Source organism: Hemitrygon akajei, chromosome 16 (genome assembly GCF_048418815.1).
Source record: "Hemitrygon akajei chromosome 16, sHemAka1.3, whole genome shotgun sequence".
Classification (NCBI taxonomy): domain Eukaryota; kingdom Metazoa; phylum Chordata; class Chondrichthyes; order Myliobatiformes; family Dasyatidae; genus Hemitrygon; species Hemitrygon akajei.
In genome coordinates, this window is record NC_133139.1 from 64832730 (window position 1) to 64847873 (window position 15144).

Below are 15144 nucleotides of genomic sequence, written 5' to 3' on the forward strand. Positions count from 1 at the left end.
ATCCTGATATTTGTATCTTTGATGTCCAGATGTTCCAGGGTTGAGAGAAGAGCCAATGAAATGGCATCTGATGTGAACCTGTTATGCCGGTAGGCAAATTGGAGTGGATCCTGGCCACTTCTCAGGCAGGAGTTGATATGTTTCAACACAAACCTCTCAAAGCACTTCAGTAGATGTAAATGCTACTGGATGATAGTCATTGAGGCAGATTACCATATTCTTAGTAGTCATCGGTAAAATTGAAGTCTGCTTGAAGCAGGTGGGTACCTCACACTGCCAAAGCAAGGGGTTAAAGATCTCAGTGAACACTCCAGCCAGTTAATCAGCACCGATTCAGTACTCGGCCAGAAACCATGTCTGGGCTGGATGCTTTTTGTGGGTTCACCCTCCTGAAAGCTGCTCATACATCAGCCTCAGAGACTGAAATCGTAGGATCATTGGGGGCTGTGGGAGTGCATGGTGATTCCTCCATGTTTTGATAGTCAAAGCAAGCATAAAAGGCATTGAGCACATCTGGATGCAAAGCCCTGTTGTTACCCATATCAATTGATTTCACTTTGTAGGAGATTGCATTCAACGCCTGCCACAGCTGTCAAGCATCCTTCATTGATTCAGGTTTAGTCCAGGATTGCCATTTCACTTGTGAGTTGGCTTTCCAGAGATCGTATCTGGCCTTCTTGTAACTTTCTCGGTCACTGGACTTGAACATCTCTTATCTGACCCTCAGCAGATGGTGGATCTCATGGTCCATCCAGGGCTTTTGGTTGGAGAAGACTCTGAATGATTTTGTGGGGCACACTCATCTACGACTGTTTTTATAAAGTCCATGATAACCATGGTGTGTTCATTCAGATTCACAGACAGGTCCTGAAACATGGCCCAGTCCAAAGCAATCCTATAGCCACTCCTCTGCCTCCCAGAGCACTACCTCGAGGTAGTACATGTTGACATATGTACTGTACTTTGATAATAAATTTACTTTGAATGGAGAATGAGGATGAATTCAATCAAGTGGGATTCCTTAGTATGTCCGACTAGGCAGAAGGAAACGTATAATCCCAGTACATTAAACCTGAAACAGAGATCCCTCCTTCCATGTTATTTGAAGCAAGATACTTGTGCTAGACTTGCAAATTCATGCAATGTTGAAAATCTGGTGTTGGGGGGCTTTCGTGGACTGAAACGCGTGAGTGCATAGACATGAAGGAAGAGGATGTGCTGGAGCTTTTGAAAGATACCAAGTTACGCAAGACAAAATATACCCCAGGCTGCTGTGGTAAACAAGGGAGGAGACTGCTTAGCCTAAGGCGATGATCTTTGCATCATCAATAGGGACAAGAGAAGTAAAAGAGGATTGGAAGGTTGCAAACATTCCTTTGTTCAAAAAGGGGAGAGATAACCCAGGAAATTGTAGACCAGTGAATCTTACTTCAGTGGTGGACAAGTTGTTGGAGAAAATCCTGAGAGGCAGGAATTATGAGTTTTGGAGAGACATATCCAATTAGGGATAGTCAGTACGCCTTTGTCAAAGGCAGGTCATGTCTTACGCACCTGATTGAATTCTTTGAAGATGTAACAAAACGCTTTGATGAAGGTAGAGCTGTTGATATAGTATATATGGATTTCAATGAAGCATTTGATAAGGTTCCCCATGCAAGGCTCATTCAGAAAGTATTGAGGCAAGGGATCCAAGGAGCCTTGCTTTGTGGATTCAGAATTGGCTTGCCCACAGAAGGCAAGGGGTGGTTGTAGATGGGTTGTATTCTGCATGGAGTCAGTGACCAGTGGTGTTCCGTAGGGATCTGTTCTGGGACCCCTCCTCTGTGATTTTTATAAATGATCTGGATGAGGAATTAGAAGGGTGTGTTAGTAAGTTTGCTGATGACACAAAAGTTGGGGGTGTTGTGGATAGTCTGGAGGGTTGTCAGAGGTTACAGTGCAAATCAATAGGATGCAGAACTGGGTTGGGAAGTGGCAGATGGAGGTCAACCCAGATAGGTGTGAAGTGGTTCATTTTGATAGGTCAAATTTGAAGACAGAATATAATATTAATGGTATGACTCTTGGCAGTGTGCAAGATCGTCAAGATCTTGCAGTCCATGTCCATAGGACACTCAACGCTGCTGCACAGTTTGAAAGTGTGGTTAAGAAGAGCCGTGAGGCAATGTTCCAGCTATACAAGACCTTAGTTAGACCCCACTTGGAGTACTGAGACCAGTTCTGGTCACCTCATTACAGGAAGGATGTGGTTGCTATATAGAATGCAGAGGAGATTTACAAGAATGTTGCCTTATGAGAATAGACGAGTGAACTTGGTCTTATCTCCTTGTAGTGACGAAGGATGAGAGGTGACTTGATAAGAGGTGTACAAGATGATGAGAGGCATTGATTGTGTGGATAGCCAGAGGCTTTTTCCCAAGGCTGAAATGGGTAACACAAGATGGTATAGTTTTAAAGCGTTTGGAAGTAGGTACAAGGGGGATGTCAGAGGCAAGTTTTTCCACACAGAGAGTGGTGGGTGTGTGGAATGCACTGCCAACAAAGATGGAGAAGGAGGATACAATAGGGTCTTTAAAGAGACTCTTAGATAGATACATGAAGCTTAGAAAAAGAGGGCTATGCAGTAGGGAAATTCTAAGCAGCTTCTTGAGTGGGTTACATGGTCAGCACAACATTGTGGGCCAAAGGGCCTGTAATGTTCTGTAGATTTTCTATGTAAATGTTTGGTGTCCTTATTTTCCAAATGGATAGCATTCAGAGGGCTTTGTGAATGGAGACGATTAATTCCCAAACATTCTGATGCTATACAAGAGTTAAAGGTCAGAGTTCAGGGCCTGACACCAAAGACTGCAGCTACAACCCACAAGAGGACTTGCAGGGAAGTGTTGGTGTTACTGCTGCCTCAGTCAAAGGGTAAACACAAGCTTGCAGCTGCTAGATTAAAAGTTAGGCCGTTCTGGGAAAATGCATCCAACAGTGGCAACAATCTAGGGTCAGAGCATCAGTTGAATGCTGCATGTGGGAGCTTGTCATGCATATTATAACAGTGATTCTCTTCTGAAACATGTCACAGGGATAACACTGAGGAACAGACTGAAAGCTCATGTGAATGCAGTTCTCTTAAACTTCCGAGATCGATTCTTCCAATTTAAGGTTAAAGTAAACTTATTATCAAAGTATGCTTATGTCACCATATACTATCCTGAAATTCATTTTCTTACAGCCATTCACAATAGAAAAAATACACAAAACTATACAAGACTGACAAGCAACCAGTGCTCAAAAGACAAACTGCAAAAACAAAAACAAAAAAAAGTAAATAGTACTGAGACAACCCACACAAAATGCTGGTGGAACACAGCAGGCCAGGCAGCATCTACAAGGAGAAGCACTGTCGACGTTTCGGGCCGAGACCCTTCGTCAGGACTAACTGAAAGGAAAGATAGTAAGAGATTTGAAAGTAGTGGGGAGAGGGGGAAATGTGAAATGATAGGAGAAGACCGGAGGGGGCGGGATGAATCTAAGAAGGGAGGCATCGAGAGAAAGAAAGGGGGAGTGGGGGAGCACCAGAGGGAGATAGAGAACAGGCAGGGTGATGGGCAGAGAGAGAGAGAGAAAAAAACAAACAACTAAATATGTCAGGGATGGGGTAAGAAGGGGAGGAGGGGCATTAACAGAAGTTAGAGAAGTCAATGTTCATGCCATCAGGTTGGAGGCTACCCAGCCGGTATATAAGGTGTTGTTCCTCCAACCTGAGTGTGGATTCATCTTGACAGTAGAGGAGGCCATGGATAGACATATCAGAATGGGAATGGGACGTTGAATTAAAATGTGTGGCCACTGGGAGACCCTGCTTTCTCTGGCGGACCGAGCGTAGGTGTACAGAGAAACGGTCTCCCGGTCTGCGTCGGGTCTCACCAATATACAAAAGGCCACACAGGGAGCACCAAACGCAGTATACCATACCAGCCGACTCACCTGAAAGGACTGTCTGGGGCCCTGAATGGTGGTGAGGGAGGAAGTGTAAGGGCAGGTGTAGCACTTGTTCCGTTTACAAGGATAAGTGCCAGGAGGGAGATTGGTGGGAAGGGATGGGGGGGGGGGGGGTGGGGGGGGGAACGAGTGGACAAGGAAGTCAGGTAGGGAGCGATCCCTGTGGAAAGCAGAAAGGTGAGGGGGGGAGGGGAAGATGTGGTAGTGGGATCCCATTGGAGGTGGCGGAAGTTACGGAGAATTATACATTGGACCTGGAGGCTGGTGGGGTGGTAGGTGAGGACAAAGGGAACCCTATCCTGAGTGGGGTGGTGGACTGATGGGTGAAGGCAGATGTGCGGGAAATGGGAGAGATGCGTTTGAGAGCAGAATTGATGGTGGAAGAAGGGAAGCCCCATTGTTTAAAAAAGTAAGACATCTCCTTCGTCCTGGAATGAAAAGCCTCATCCTGAGAGAAATAGTACTGAGAATGAGTTGTGGAATCCTTGAAAGCGAGTCCATTAACTGTAGGTTGTCAAGATAGAGTCAATGAATGACAGCACAGCAACAGGCTTTTCGGCCCATCTAATCTATGCCAAACTATTAGTCTGCCTCATCCCATCAACCTGCATCCAGATCATAGCCCTCCAAACTGCTCCCATCCATTGACCTATTCAAATTCTCTTAAATGTTGAAATCAAACCTGTATCCATCACTTCCACTGGCCGCTCATTCCACACTCTCACTGCCCCGAGTGAAGATGTTCCCCTTAAACATTTCAACTTTCACCCTTAACCCATGACCTCTAGATACTTGTACTAGATTTGGAATATTCATGCAATGTTTTAATTCTGTCGTCGGGGTACTTTGAAAGGCAAATGTTTCGTCTCCTTACTTTCCCTTTGTCTCGAACACAGAACTGGCCCATGCATGGATCACAGCTCAGTAAAGTCAATTTCCAAAGTGAATAAAGCTGACAAGCTTGGGAAACAAAGCGATCCTGTGACTTTACAAGCAGAAATTGGAGCAGCTCTACTACCGAACACAGGATGTAATTGTTACACATGGTAACTGCTTTCACTTACTCATTCCAGGTCCTAATACTCAACATCAACAGAGACCTGGGACAAAAGCTGGAGATTTTTTTAAAAACTGGTTCTCGATGCGATGTCACAAATTTAGCTGTGGCAAGTTCCTCATTCAAAGTCCCGCTTCAACAGATTTGAATCGGAATTAAACAAGTTAGCATAGAGAATGTGCTAGCTCTTTAAATTAAAGTGAGCCTTTCAGCTGATTTGGATTACTAAGTGTTTAATACAGACATTCATTCAATAGCACAAGGATACAGGCTTCAAGAGAGGGCATCTTTGTGTAATTAAATATCTGCTATAGTTTCACTCAATTCAGGGATTCAGCAAGACCTCACCTGGTTTAGTCTCCCCCACTTAACATAGAACATTGCAGCCCTTCATCCTTCAATGTTGTGCTGCCCTTTTAATCTGCTCTACAATCACCCAGACCCTTCCCTTCCACATAGTCCTCCATTCTTCTACCATCCATTTGCCCATCTAAGAATCTTTTAAATGTCCCTAATATATCTGCCTCTACCATGTTCCATGCACCCACCAATGTGTAAAAATAAACTTACAATACCTCTGAATTCCACTTTACTTCCCTCCAATCACATTATATCCCCTTCTATTATCCTTTTTCACACTGGGAAAAGTCTCTGGCTGTCCACTCAATCTACGTCTTTTATCCCACCACCCAGGGCATATCCTCTTCACGCTGTTACGGTCGCGAAGGAGGTGCAGAAGCCTGAAGGCATGCAGGCAGCGATTCAGGAATAGCTTCTTCCCCTCTGCCTTCCAATTTCTAAGTGGGCATTGAACCCACGAGAACGAACACATACACAAAAATGTGGAGTTAGATGAACTTGAAGCTTCAGAATTCTCCGAATCTGTTGTGGTGGCAGAGTCAGAAGCAGAAATAATCCGAATATTTCTAGAGAGGGGTTGAGGGCAATAGGAAGGCCAAGTTCAGATCAGCCATCTTACTAAATAAGGAGCAGATTCGGAGCAACATTATAGACCCTGCTCCCATTTCTAATGTCCTTACTGTATGCCAACAGCTCTCATGAGAGATTGCTGAGAGATTCCTCTGTTTTTGGCCCAACTCAGTCCCCATTCCTTTGGTGCACTGATCCATATAATATCAAATGATTGAGAGTCAATCCTGCTTTCCTCTACTACTCTCCCATCCTATTCCTTTGCCTAGCCCCCTATGTCTCTGATCTTTAGTATTCCCGGAATTTGATCCTCTATATGGAGATCTGCATTATGTCACCATCCACCCAGTTCCCTCTAGATTTCCTTCCCACAATCCTTCAGTATGTCAAACTCCTAGCATGCACCTCAAGTTTAGTCAAAGATGGAGGTGGCACTATGCCCCTTATTAGTCAAGACTAATGTTCTTTGATAGCATACTTGCAGAGGACCATGGGATCCTCATTATTTTGCTCTCTGTCAGTACTATTTATTTTGTATTGTATCTCAATGATTTTATGTATTGCACTGTACTGCTGCAGCAAAACTTCTGTTAAACTAACATTAAATGAAGCTCCATACCTAAAAGTTTAAATCTTCCACTGAGTGTGTTGAAGCGGCACATGAAGAGTCAGTATACAATTTCCACCCTTCCACCAATCAGGACAGAAATTAACCCTTGAAGTGAAACAGCACTGGTCTTAATGTTCTTGTCCATACCTCCGATGAGAATAAAATGGATAAGAGCTTCCATTGCCTGGATGGTTTGGAAAACTGGGATTGTTCTCCTTCAGCCAAAGAGATAGGAAGAGCTTTTTTTTTCAAAAACATATGATTCTGATAAAGAAAACATTTTCACATGTTAAAGGAATCAAAGGATTGGGATTAGATGATTATACGTGATAAATTAATCTGAATCATTACTGTTAGGGGAAGTGCAGGACAGGCAGACGATAAGACACTAGGCCACAACAAGGTAGATTATGAGGTCAGGGACCGAGGGTGGACAACTCTGGGCAGTGAAAGTAAACAAAGCAAAAGAAAATGCTGGAAATCCAAGCAACACACAAAATGCTGCAGGAACTCAGCAGGCCAGGCAGCATCTATGGAAACATCGATTGTTTACTCTCTCCCATTGATGCGGCCTGGCCTGCTGAGTTCTTCCAGCAATCTGTGGGTGAAATTAAACAAAAGATTCTTTTTACTAAACACAGATGGTTCTAAATTCAAGTGCAAGATCACCAGTCCCTGAGCAAGCTGGATAAATCAGACATCATTCCCTCAATTGCAGACAGTATGTTGTCTACATTAGTCAATGCCCTCAGGATATTTTTCAAACAAGATCCTATGTGCCTCATTAACCATCTACAGCCCTTGACCTGAAATTCAGCACCAATTCTGGGCTTTGTAATAAGTTACTAAATATTTTTGAGGTATAAATTGCAGAGTTGGTGAATCAATGTTCAGCCAAGACAAAGCAATTATGCCTTTTCAACCTCAACTATGATGTAATAATGTTGCACCAGACTGCTTCAGTTGTAGAAAGGAGTGCTGCGATAGGACGTTGAAATAGTTTGAAGTCAACTGAAGTGGTTTTTCCTTTAATTACTTTTGTATTGTCAGAGAGAAATACAAAGATCAAAGAGGCTGGCTGAAGTCCCACATTAGTCAGAACTCCATTTCCTGCTCGCCAGATATATTCCTGCCTTCTCGCAGCTAATTTAAGCCCTGCAGTGTGTTTGGCAAGGTTCTCTGGTGCAGCATGTGGAAGCAACGGAAAAGGTGGGTAATGTTACACAAACACTGTGGTGAATGAAGGAAGCTGAGATGTAAAAACAGAGTCTGTGAGGGAGTGGCTGGTTAGAGTCACAAACCTTTCAGACCCTTCGGCCCACCAAGTCTGCACCAGCCTTCAAACACCCCCTCTTTCTAAAAAAAAGCTCTAATCCTGCACCATCTTTTCCTCTCCCTATTCACCATCATTCTCAGATTCTGCCACCCACATATAAACCAGGCACAATTTACTGACAACCATTAACTTAACACAAGACACAGGAGCAAGTTAGGCCATTCAGCCCACTGAGTCTGCTCCACAGCTGATTTACTTTCCCCTCTCAACTGCCTTCCCTTGCAATTTTTGACACTTACTAATCAAGAAACTGTCAACTTGTGCTTTAAATATACCCAATAACTTGGCCTCCAAAGCCATCTGTGTCAATGCATTCCACAGAATCACTACCCTCTGGCTAATAATAATAAAAAAAAACCTCATCTCTGTTCTAAAGGTACATTCTTGTATTGTGAGGATGTGCCCTCTGGTCCTAGACTCTCCTGCTACCGGAAACAGCCTCTGCACGTCCACTCTGTCTGGCTTTGCATTGTGACAGTGAAGTGAGAGGAATCCTAGAGTCACAGGAAGAACATATAAACTCCACTGGAGTCAGGATCAAAACCTGGTCTACTGAAGCAGCAAGGTACAGCTGTTCAGGTGATCTCGGGATTCAGGTGGCTAGAGCTGTTCTCAAACAAAATGACGCAATAAACAAAAGATTAGCTTCACAAACACAAAAATTCTGCAGATGCTGGACATCCTAGCAACACACACTCAAAAATGCTGGAGGAACTCAACAGTTCAGCACATCTATGGAAAAGAGTAACCAGTTGATGTTTCAGGCCGAGATCCTTCATCAAGTCCAGGTATACGTTGACTGTTCTCTTTTCCATAGATGCTGCCTGGCCCGCTGAGTTCCTCCAGCATTTTGCACATGTTGAAAAAAATTAATATCTGTCACATGGGCATCTCACTATCAAGGACCAACTCATGTTCTCATATTATTTGTTATTGCACAATTTGCCTTCTTTCACACATTGGTTGTTTATGTATTTTTCATAAATTCTAGAGTATTTCTTTATTTTCCTGTAAAAGCTGCAAGAAAATTAATCTCAAGGAGTATATGGTACTATATGCATTCTTTGACAATTTAGTTCAACATACAGTGAAATGTGTCATTTGCCCTAACAGTCAGTTTGTGCTGGAGGCAGCCCACCATGTATCGAGCACTGACATAACATGCCCGCAACTTATTAACCCATTCATCTCTGGAATGTGGGAGGAAACTAGAACCTCCAGTGGAAACCCCACATGGGTGACAGCAAGAGCATACAAACTTCTTACAGACAATAGCAGAATTGAACCCAGATTGCTAGCATTGTCAAGCATTATGCTAACCACTACGCTACTGTGCCACTTGAATTTATGCAGCACCTGTCACACCCTCAGGATATGACAGAACTCACAGCCAATCAAGCAATTCATTTGTGTCATTACAGCTAAAACATAGGACACAGTAGCCAAGATATGTCTTGGAAGCTCCCACAGACATCAGTGATTACAAGCAACATTTCATCCCCTTCCTGATGAGAGATGGGTATTAGCCAATTCACTAGGAAAAATTAACCACCTCTCCAAAACTATCACAAAGGACCTTTTGCATCCACACAATACGACTAGACTACCTCTTCCATCTGGGCTGTGCTGATGTATCAGCCCAAACGTGCAAAGAACTGGAGTGTAGTTTAAATCCTCAAATGTCCCAAACCAAGAGAAGAGTCAGAAAAAAGTAAATCATTCTATAGAAATTCACTAATGTGCCCATTTAATTAGGGCACATCTCAGAAGGTGTGAGGGATGTGGTACAAGGTTTCATCGCATAAATTTGTCACTGGCTCCACTACTGCGATAATAAAAAAAAATCTACCCAAATTGCACCTCTCATCACCTCATCTCGAAGTAGTGCTGGCACACGAAAGCAGCATCAATTATCAAGGACGTCACCATCTTGGCCATGCTTTCTTCTTGCTACTGCCATTGGGTAGGAAGTACAGGAGCCATCGATCCAATGCCAACAGGTTTAGGAACAGTTATTACACTTTAACCATTGCTCACCTCAATACCGAACTGATTCCACAACTTATGGACTCACTTTCAAGGGCTCATGTTCTTGATATTATTTCTTATTATTAGTTTTCTGTTTTGTATTTGCACAAATTGTCATTTTTTTTGCACATTGATTGTTTGTCAGTCTTGGGCATTGTTTATCTTTAATTCTGGAGTGCTTCTTTGTATCTATTGTGAATGCCCACAAGAAAATGAATCTGAGGGTAGTATATGGTGACGTTATGCAGATGTACTTGGATAATCAATTCTTTGAACCTCAGTACATTTGACAATAATAGACCATTTCCAAATCAAAACTTGCAAACTTTGCTTTTGACAGAGCAGCAAGATTAACAGACTTCAGAAGTATTTTAAAAGGCTACTGGATTGGGTGGCAGATGAAATTTAGATGAAAAGTGATATTTGGTGTGGAAAAAGGCAAAATTAAAGAGCATATTCTTAAAATAGCAGGGATGGCTATGAAAGTAATTTTTAAAAAACTTCTTAAATAGAGACTTAGAGAAGAAAGAAAGTCATGATGACCCTTATAAAAATACTGGTTCAGCCAGCACTGGGGTTCAGAGTTCTGGACCTCACACCTTAAGATAGATGCAAAGGCTTCAGAGAGGGAGCCAGAAAGATTTACTAGAGCAGCCAGGCATGAAGGATGGTGATAGGAGAAAATCATATCTCTGTGGAAAAAGGGAGGTTCAAGGAGGTCTGATGCAGGTAATTAAGTTCAGTCTGGATGGTGATAAACTGGTCCTAATTAGATCTACAAGACATGGGAGCAGAATTAGACCATTCAGTCCATCAAATCTGCTGTGCCATTCCATTATGGCTAATTTATTATCCCTCTCAACCCTATTCTCCAGTCTTCTCCCAAATAACCTTTCATGCCCTTATTAATCAAGAACCCATCAATTTCCACTTTAATTATAACCAATGACTTGGTGTTCACAGCCATTTATGGTAATGAATTCCACAGATATTACCTCTGGCTAAAGAAATTCATCCTCTTCTCTGTTTTAAAGGGATGTCCCTTTATTGTGAGGCAGTGACCTATGGTGCTAGATTCCCCCACTATTGTAGGGAACATCCTTTCCATCCTCACTCTAAGTCTTTGAATATTCGATTAGTTTCAATGACATACCCATCAAATACTCCTCATACATTAACATCTTCATTGCTGGAATCATTCTCGTGAACCTCCTCTGGACCTCCAATACCAGCCTCAACCTCTTTTCTTAGATAAGGAGCCCAAATAGCTCATAATACTTCAAGTGCAGTCTGACCCATGCCGCCATAAAGGAACATCATATAAAAAGGCAGGGTAGTAGTGCAGGACTGAATGGTAATGTTCAAAGGGAAGTAGATAATTATGTGACAGATTAAAACGTTGGAGGCTTAGAAAGAGAGGGCAAGAGAGGAATGACATACATTCTACTAACAGACTCAGTCGGACAAATGGCCCCCCCCCCATGTTTTATCCTTCAGAATTCTGTTCAGAATCAGGATTAAAAATCACGTTTATATGGCACGAAATTTGTTTAGTGGCAGCAGTACAGTGCAATAATATATAAAAATGCTATAAAATTGGCAAAAAGAACAAAAATAGTGAGGTAGTGTTCATGGGTTGATTAATTGTCCATTCATAAACTGATGACAGAGGAAGAAGCTGTTCCTAAAATGTTGTATGCATCTTCACTTCCTCTCTGATGACAGTAATGAGAAGTGAGCATGTCATGGGTGACAGGGTCCTTAATGACAGATGACACCTTTTTGAGACATCCCCTTTTGAAGAGGTCATTGATGCTGGGGAGGCTAATACACATGATGGAACTAGCTGAGTTTACAACCCTCTTAGAAGACGCAGGAGGAACATTTCTTGGTAAAGAACTAGCTTGTACTTGACTCCCGTACAAACGGCAACCTTTAAAATGTGTCAGACAAGATGTTAAAAATGAATGGCCAGCTCACAGACTAATGATTCCAGAGACCCCTCCAAGGTGTCTTCTCTCAAGAGAGCAGATTGCACAGTCATAACATATTACATCACTGCTGGATACACATCCTGCTCTGTGCTAACTGGCTGCCACAGCTCCAACAGCCAAAGAAGTCACTTCATTGATGACAAGAGCACATTACTAGGTTAGGATCAACTTTATTCACCAGATGCCTTTCCATGTACTGGGAATTTACTATGGTGTGCTGGTCAGGGTGTGACATGCAAAACATTCAATAATTATCAAAAATAATATTAAAGGTTAAAGTACAGATATGGAATAATAGACAAATACACAAAGAGCAGCATGCATTTTGAATGTAAACAGCATCATAAAAAGTGGTTTAAACTGACCTATCAAACAGTCCTCAATGAATCATTCTTAAACACCTGGAAACTTTCAAATACACGGTCTGTTATTTCTCAAAACATAAAATCTTTCAAAAAATATGAAGCAAAAATGATTAATGTCTTTATTTTCACTATGCTACCCACATGGATTCATGGCTACTCCAAGACATTTTCCCTGCTGTGTCAAGTCCATTACAGCCAAAAATAACTAAAGATTATAATGTCAGACCAGCCAATTAACAGCCGCACTACAATTCAATTTGAATCCATTTTGATTATTACTCTATGCCCTGTAGATCTCTGCTGTATCTGCTATTTATAAATCACATCAGCTAAAGAGTCAGTCACACAATTCTTCATGGCCACCACTCAGCCTCACAGATAGACATTGGGTTACAAACTGGTTTGAAATCAGTTTCCAATTTCTAATCACTTTACAATCAAGCTCAGTCATTTATATAAAATAATGATGCTTTTGCACATCTCCTCTCATTTATCACATTGAAAGTAAAACTAACCACTTCAGTGATGCCTTGTTATTAAGATTTTGCATTCAATGTTTTGCCAATTAAAAGAGCATCATTCCCATCAAGCCCAAACCTATCATCGCATACATTCCTCTCACACAGAAACGACAGATGTAGTTCATATATAATAGTAATATTAAAGTCAATTGTACAATATGAAAACAGGCCCTTCAGCCCATACTGATCATCAACCAACCATTTACAGTAACCCTTTGTTAAAAATTCTTCCCACATTCTCAAATTCCCTCCAGCTTCTACCACCCACCCAGCCTGGGAAGGTGACTGGTGTGTTCGCCTTCATTAGTGGGGGCATCGAGTTCAAGAGCCACAAGATAACGTTGCAGCTCTACAAAACCCTTGTTACACCACACTTGGAATGCTGTATTGTGTTCAATCCTGGTCACCTCATTATAGAAGAGACTCACCGGGATGCTACCTGGATTAGAGAGCACATTTTACAAAGATAGGTTGAGCAAGCTAGGGATTTTCTCCTTGAAGAGAAAGAGAACAAGAGGTGACTTGATAGATGTGTACAAAATGGTAAGTAGAATAGATGGAATGGAAAGCCAGAGACATCTTCTCCTGGGTACAAATGGCTAACATGAGGGGACATAATTTTAACGTCACTGGGTGTTTTCTCTGAAAACACAGATTATGGTCTGTGTGTGGAACATAGAGGGTGGTGGTAGAAGCAGATACATCAGGGACTTTGTTTAATAAATGGATAATAGAAAAATAATCTTAGTAGAAAAATTGATCTTAGAGTAGGTTAAAAGGCTGGTGCAATACTGTGGGCTAAAGGGCCTGTACTGTAATACACTGTTCTAATAGTGGTCTGCTAGAACAACTCAGTAGGTCCAGCAGCATCTGAGGGAGGAGATGAGTTATCAACAGTCCTGACACATGAAATGCTAATAATTCCTTCTCTTTCCAACACCCACCCCCCAACGTAAAGATATTACTCAGCACATTGAGTCACTCTACAGATTGTTGGTCCAGCATCGGGTGTGTTTTGTATTCCCAGTTTTCTCCCATATCCCGAAAACATGTAGGTTGGAGGATAATTAATCACTATGGATGTTCCTAGCGCGCAGGTAAGCAGAGGCGTAAGGAGTGAGTGAGTGTGTGTAAAAAGTCGATGGAACAACAGCAGGTTTAAGAAAAATATGCCAGGAACAGTGATTAATGGGTTTGCTTCAAGGGCAGGCAAATGGGCCAAATTGCCTACTGTCTATATCATTTGAAAGTGAGAAGGGCGGGGGTGAGAAGATGTTAGGGAAACGAAGGTGGCGAGAAAAACTACTGCCACAGTACGTGTCCAGCAACTCATCCCTCGCAATATTGAATCCGGCTACCAGGTACCGCAGAGAACTGCCTTCTACTGTAGAAGAGCCGCTAAACTTGACGACGTGTGCAGGGGCTTTGTTCGGGGTGGCCGGGAGGGAAAGGGTTAAGCAGCGGCCGGGGAGGTGAAGGAGGCTCCACATCTGCCCCGCTCTAACTTGGCGCGGCGGAGCGAAACCCGGGGTGTATCCACCACCTTTGTTAGGGACGAGACTGCGGGCGCAGTCACTCAACCTGCCACTACCTCCCTCTCGCCCTGTTCAAGTGCGAGCCCAGCAGGCAGGACAGGACGCCCCAGAGTCCCATAACTCCCTTCCAACTCCACTACAGTCTCCCCACCACCACCAAAACAAAACTGGCAACAAAATAATGTCGGGAGAGACCGTTCTGTTGCCCAGAGAGAGTCAACGCCAGCGCCGCTACCTTTAAACTTCAAACGTTTTACGAGCGAGTGGACTATAACTTTACATTCAACGGGAGGGTTGTTGAAGACGGCGGGGGTGGGGTGGGGTGGGGAGAAGGGGGAATGAACATGTCACTGGGCAGGCTTCTTTAGGGGATTGGGGCACAGTACCTTGCTCCCATAAACGTGAAGCTGAAATGATCGATAATGAAGCACTCACCACGGTTCAGACGAAAGCTGACACCCCGTTTTCTCTAGCAGACCACTGCTTCGCTCGTTTCTCGTTGTCTGAAAAAGCGCTCAAAACTACAGTAGTTTTAAAAGATACGATGCTAAAACTCACCCCGCTACCCGTTAATCAGCGTCCTCTTTTATACATCCCTGATGTACTAGGCGGGGACTGAGGGAGGTTCTTTGGAGGGTAAGGGGGGGTCTCGGCGAGGAAACACTGACAGAGGATTGGCTCATGCGAAGCGAGAGGCTGGATATTGGGCCGGGGGCCCGGAGAATGGAACAGTTAGCCTCTTTTTTTCCCCCTCTCAGCCGTCGCGAAATGCCAG

The 15144-nt window shown here is 43.0% G+C and overlaps 1 protein-coding gene across 1 annotated transcript in view; it reads right to left on the reverse strand.

Moving 5' to 3' along the window:
* cc2d1a (coiled-coil and C2 domain containing 1A) overlaps positions 1-14942 on the reverse strand; it is a 255202-nt gene extending 240260 nt beyond the window's left edge. Inside the window, exon 1 of the mRNA XM_073069056.1 lies at positions 14805-14942. The gene's annotated coding sequence lies outside the window, so the exon portion shown is untranslated. The remainder of the gene's footprint in view (positions 1-14804) is intronic.
* Between the last annotated feature and the right edge of the window lie 202 nt (positions 14943-15144).